A 7,235-nucleotide genomic window follows, 5' to 3' on the forward strand; every position below is an offset into this window, starting at 1 on the left:
TGTAGAAGTGGCCTTGAGAAACCCTTAATAAAAGAAGAGTGATAGACTGGCTTTACAGCAACCAACAAAAGAAAAAAATATTCTTAGTATGTGACAGCTATTCTCCTCGCTACTGGGCTAAGATAACTTTCATCAAATTACTCTACTTGCCCCTCTTTTCAGTTTGATACAAAGTATGGCTGTCGGTTCCTTTTGTTTCTTTTTGCCATGTGGAGGGATAATGAACTGTGTTTTCTTGATCTTCTTTCTGTCTAATATCTCAAACCCTTAGCCTATCTGCAAATCATTCTCCTCCAGTGTTCCAAGGAAAGAATGAAATCTGCTTGCTGCCAAGATCTGTTTGAATGGAAAAACAACGGAAATTGTTTTCAAAATGGTTCCAAAAATGATCACTTGTGTGAATATGGCAATAGCCAGCCTAGAAATACTTGCCTACAGGTAAGAATGACACCATGGCATCCACAACACTGGGAATTTGATGACTGACATGACCTCTCAGCAGTTCATAGATCACAATAGAAAAACACTAACATAGCTGAGAAAACAAAACTACAGAGTTCTATATATCAGATTGAAACAAGGCATTTCTTCTACGTGTGATGTGTTGTGGTTTGTTTACAGAATAATTATTCTGATCTCATAAACTACATCTGACTGTCACTTATTAATATCAGATCATCTTATATTCCATGACGATTGCTTTTGAGTTATTGTCTTGTTCTATGCTGAATGCCATTTAGTTTAATGAGACAGTATCACCTTATTAGAATGCACCTAGGAAAGTGTCACTGTGGACAGGGTGCTTCTAAAATGGTTGAGACAAATTAATATTGTCAAACCCAAGAGAGAGATTATAAATTCTCCTTTAAGCTGCCTTTGTGTCTTTCAAGGACAATTTACCCCCTGCAGATTCAGCTGATGCTTTAAGTACTTCACTCTGTCATTCTGTTAAGTGTTTTAAAATGCTTTCTAAACTCAGATTTTTTTTTTTCTATTTGTTTATATATAAAGGAAAAAACTTGCAATTGCAAGTTTTAAGGTATTGATATAGATAACAAATGCAGATGATAACAGCATTGTCAAAGGAACAAAAAGATTTTAAGCAACTATTGTGTATAATATTTACACTTAGCTGATACATCTAGAAAACATCATTTGAAACAGTCAACATTCAGGCTCATCTTCATTGCAAGCAGTTTTTATTTGAAAGTAAGAGACCTGTATTACTAAATATGTATTCCATTTCAGACAGATTTATTTTCAAATTCCACATTTCCACATACAAAACTCTAAAAGAATCCTCATCTCAAGTTCAGCACAGTTTTAAGCATTCTTGTAATATGAACTTAATTACAGATATAAACGACAACATCAAAATATTAATCTCTCCTCCTGAAAATAAATAAATAAATAAATAATCAGTTTCTTTACCTTACCCAGATCTAAACTTGAATGACCTCAAACATTTCCACAACCTTTAGTCATGTAGTTTCTCAAAGTGTGCACTCTTCAGAGTGTCCTAAAAATTAACAGGTCAACTTTCACACACCGAGGCTCACCCAGTAAACTAAGTAGGAAAAAGTTTTTCTTTTTTTCTCCCAGGTAAGCCTCTACTTTTTGTCTCCCTACCAAGCTTGCACCCAAGAGGGTCTCTTTGCTAGTAGATGGAGCATCATCTCAGTATACCTTCTAACTGCTTGGAAATAGAGTTTTCTTGCACATCATTTCTCACTCATAAAAAGGTGGCCTGTAAAAATGCAATTACTTAAAAACAAAAGAAGCCAAAAAATATCCAGACCATTAATGAAACTGTTGTATTTGTCTTCTGTATTTTTGGCCTCTAGTGCGAAATTTGGTTTTACAATTTTGAGAATTTGAAGTTATAGTCTTCCACAGCTCAATTTTGCATCTGAATAAATAATTGAAGTAAAAAGGCTTGAAATGTTATACCCTTAAATATTTAAATATTTAAAGACTTACTTATTTAAAGTCTTTAAATACTTGAAGACTTACAATAAACATTTCAGGCCCAATATCTGGAACAATTTCAAAAAATCAAAACATTACATAAGAATATAACAATTCTGTAGAAATGTAACAGAGGAACAGATGCTGTTTTTTGTTTGTTTGTTTTTTCCAAAAAAACCTTTCCCTCTCTTCATCTAACTTATCAAAAATTACATTTTTTTTTAAAGTTGAAACTCGTTACTTCAGATAATCTGACTGACTTATTTTAAAAAACATGTAGTGAGAAATTTCAAAATTTAGGAAGATATACAAATGTATGCTAGTTTGGGCCATTGTTGTATTTCAAAATACCAGTTGAAAAATTGAACAAAAGTTCTGAATTTTAATTGAATTATAACATGACAATATGTGACAACATTCTTTTTACTTTTTTTTTTTTTCTCTCTGCAGATGCAGAAAGCATCTAGAGATGCAGAAGCTGACCAAAAGAAGAATGCTTTGAATTATAATACAACATTGAATAAAATGCATAGGGAAAGATCACAAGATCTAAGTATAGTGCAACTTCTGCTTTAAGTTGTATTATTTGCATGTCAAACAATATTGATTTATTGAGGTCATCTGTTCAATAACATTTATAGTTCCTATTCTTTATCATCCTCCCATTTTATTTATGGTTACATGTTTCTTTGATTTTTGACTTTCATCATTCTCTTCTTTGTTATTTGAGCCATGAAATAGTCTGTCTTAAAATACACAAGATTACCATTAAGATTGTTTCAAAATATTTTTTATTGGTGTTTACCTTTGCCTCAAATAAGACATTCAAGTAATTTTAGTGAGAGCCTAATCTGGAAGTGTAGCATATTGCTGCTATATGTTGTACAAAATTTATGTTGTGTTTCGTATTAGCAGTTGGGGAAAAAAGGACTTGCAGATTTGTAGAAAAAGTAAAGGCAAGGGACAAGAATACTTTTAAAATATTTGTTCCATGTTGTTTTCTACATCCCCAGCTTACTATTTGCAATAAAATTTTCTATTCATTTCTATAACTTCATAATCATTGAGTTTTCTGATAAAAGTACCTATTGTATCTAATGTAATCCCATCTCATAAAAAACAGACTTTGTTATTTTACAGTAATAGATACATTTAGCCCAATCTTGTCAGGACATTTTTGAAGTCCAGAATGAATTAAGGAAAGGAAGAAAACATAATTGAAAAGCCTCCATCTTAAAACCATGACTCTTAAGGCTAATGAAGCAGACTTCTTTGGAGTCTTAGGCAATCTAAAAAAGGTAGCTTTTATATTGAAAGAAATTAGTTTATATATAAACATAAAAAATATGCCTTGCAGTATTTCTGACTACCCAAAGGAAACAGCCTATCATATGGGAAATAAAAGGGAGGTTTTGTAACACTTTATTTACAAGACACTTTATTTTTCTTTCTAAATGAAAGAACTCAACCATTTTCTGAGTAGGAACCTGTCTGAAAAACAAACACACACACAAAAGATACACATTCGAAATACATCTGCTCCATCCTCTCTTTTTCTCAACTACTTATTCTGCACTAGTAAAGGTAGTTCTAAATGAATTTTACTTTCATACTGTTGAAAAATACATTAACATATCCTGTGTTAGAATAAAGTAGCTTTGTATTACTCAAAATCAAATAATAATGGATTCATGGACTCCACTTTTTTTTCTTTTTTTTTTTTTTTTCTTTTTTTTTTTTCTATAAAATTCCAGAAATTTTCTACCTAGACTGTTATACCTCTATTACTTTCATCCTCTTTCTTGGAGAGGGTCAAGGGAAAGACAGTCTTGACAAGGACATTGACCTGAGAGTCAACAGAGTGGGCCATGAGTACCTGATCTTTCAATGGCTTTATGAACTTGGGTAAATCTTTTGTGACCAAGTTTGAAAAATGTGTTGTTTTAACTGATTAGCTGTGAAGAGAAGAAAAAAGGTATTAATAGCCCTGTGTTAAGTTCACAAAACTGAGCAGGCTGGCATAAAAAATGTTTATGATGATGATTAGAGGGGAACAGGCTTTCACTTCCCTATAGCTTAAGTATCAGCCTACCTTCAGGAGTCTAGGTGTAAACTCAAATTTGTAATTAATATCTAATATCATTTGTAATACCTAATGTTCAGAGAGAGCTGTGTTAAGTCTTACATCCTTCCAAGTAGATTGGAACCATAACCCCCAAAGAGCATTTTAATCATTACACTTCATCAGGAAGATGTTCTGAGAGATAAGTAACCCTCAACCTGTTTCCTTGACATTGTTCCACTTCGCATAAGAATTTAAGTATCTTCCAAAGAAATAAATTTTATACTTCGCATTAGAGCACTCATCCTGAAGAAAGAACCAGTGGACCAGTTCTTTCTTCCACTAATATTTTGCTTGTTTGTTTTGGAAAGGAAAGGGAAAACTAAATTTCCCTCCACATACGAGTGTGAATAGACCAGTTACATAATCAGTTTCACATGGTCTTTGGATGAGTCGATGTCTAATTACTCTGTAAATGGAATAACTTCAACAGAAAAAAAATAATTAAAAAATGGAACATTCAGTATGTGAGGTTTCTCAATCAAAAATCAAATCTGAGGCTCCTCAGATGGAGAATGGAAAAGAACAAGATTTTCTATATCCTAAAACAATCTGTTTACAGCTGAAAGACTTCCCAGACTATTATCAGTTTAATCTCTGCTCTCTATGTGACTGATCTGATAAGTGTTCTTGGAGAATGATTTACTTAGCCCTGAAGATAAGTGTTTTGTATGCCTGTTTTGCCCAGCTTCTCAGAGTAGAAAGGTCTAAAACAGGTTTGGACATGATCAGATGGTCTTCAAGTACCTAAGGAAATTTAGTTATGGAAATGTACATTCTGATGGATTTAAGGATTACCTTCATCCGTAGTGTGAGGTTTTGGGATACAATTAGAAATTTAAATGTACGGAGTCATAATACCTAACTTTGTTATCTACCACTTCTGTTTTGTGTACAATGCTTCCATCCTAAAACGTTCTTCTATAAAAAGGACAAAGTAAAATATCCCCAATTTTTATGCATTGTGTAACCAAATGTATTAAATCTCATAATATTTAATGATCAGATATGAGACAATGGAGGAAAATATGAGCCCTTATAGATAACTAACAAAACACACCTGCTACTATGATATTAAAGAATTTATTCAGCGACCTTACCAAATGTTTTATCTTTGCCAGAAAACAGACAAATAAACAAACCTGCAAAGATTACACTGTTAAAGCTATCTAGAGATGTCTCCTCATCTGCAGGACTCTACGAACATTAACTAATCTATGGCATAATTGAGGTTGCAATCAGATTTTCCTTTTTCAATTGATTCAGTAGTTAATGATGTTAGGAAACCTGAATTTAGAATAACCATCCAATATCACAAAAAGCAAATTATAGTCTTTTGTTAAAATAAAATAAAATAAAATAAAATAAAATAAAATAAAATAAAATAAAATAAAATAAAATAAAATAAAGCATTTCTGTGTCAGTCAAGAGAGTACCAGCAATGAGAAGATAACACTAGAGACAGAACACAGAATCTTTGCTTCAAAATCAAAGTTAGGAATGGGATAGAGGAGGTGGCTGTCAGAGGGTGGAGGTGGGCATGTAAACTCTGCTCCAGGACGTTTCAGCCATGCCAGGAAGCTGTACCATTACTTGCCCAGTTTTGCCTGAGTCTAGGTTGATGGAAAATATCTTGACCAGATGAAGGATATTCATCTTAATTTCCCTCAGTGTTGATGTCTTGAACCACCTTGAATACTGACAATAGCTAATAAGCTATAGGTTGAAGCAAAATGAGCTTATTACCTGACACCTTGCCATCTTCATTAGAGAAGATTTATGCTAACTATAGAGAAAACATCACCAGATTTATAGACCTAAAGTAATAAATGTAAAGATGCTCTTTAGTCAGCAAAAGCATCCTTGTGGAGATTTATATCAGAAAGCCACTTCATCAGTCTCTGATTAATAATTTATTAAAAGCATGGACTCATTCCATTATTTCTTTCTAATATTTTCACCCTTTTTCTTTCTCCATCAAGAACATAATTCATTATAATATGCTATCAAGGGTGACTGCTGTAACCAAAGATGAACTTTAAAAAGAAATATGCAATTATTTTTATAAATGTATAAAAAAATTAATGCCCACAGACTTAAAAATGATTAAGTTGATAGTAATCAACTTAAAACAATATTTGACCATCCACTATTGCTTCCTGAAGACAAATATTGGGAATACATTTTCACAGGGCTGAATAATTTTATCACCAGCAATATCATCTCTAGCTATTGAAGCTGAACTGTTAATAGTTAACTCTTAAAAAGACAAAACTAAGGATAAGAAAGTTTTGTCTGAATATTGAGATAAACAGTGAAATCTATTATACTGTACTGTCATTTCTACAAGCACATCCTTTTCATATTTATTTCACTGTCCCACAAGTCATGCTGATTAAACTGATCAAGGCAGTTTATGGAGTTTGACTTTAAACACAGCTGATTGAGAAAGAAGACTGCATACATTTCAAGTTAACCTTTCTGTGATTGCTTCTATTTTCTTCTTTTTATACAACACCCGCTTACCTGGCATTCTAAAGTTCTGAATAAGAAATATGTCTGGCTGCTGATGAAATAATTCACTCTTATTTTTAAACTCCATTTGTGAAACATTCTTCCAGATATATAATATTGTCAGATGTAACGTGTGACTTTTACTATCTCCTTATAGAAAATATTTTGGCATAAGGAAGGGATTTCTCTACATTGTCTACACATTCTGTCTTTTCACTAATTATTTTTTAAAAATATATACTCGGGAATGAAGATGGTCAGATAACATGATGCTGCAGTACCAGTTGTTTGAATATATTTTTCCTGATGGTTTAGAACTGGTGACACAGTGTATTAGTGAGTATTTCAACATCCCATGCGTCAACTCTCCTGAACCCATGAAGAAGAAAAGATGTAAGAAAAAAAAAAAAGTAAAAACAATAAATAAATTAATTGATCTGGGGATGTGAGCTTCACCTGTGGTGATTAGAGATGATTTCTTGGATTTGTTGCCTACACAACACAATACATATGTATTATATGCATACATAACCGAACTTATATGAAAAGCTGCACTAGATTTGTTCTATTCTTTTTATGGTCAGCCTTCAGTCTGGTAGATGAGGAAGCAATCCAGCACAATCTTTAGTCA

The sequence above is a fragment of the Aythya marila genome (genome assembly GCF_965140915.1).
Source record: "Aythya marila genome assembly, chromosome: 1".
NCBI lineage: Eukaryota > Metazoa > Chordata > Aves > Anseriformes > Anatidae > Aythya > Aythya marila.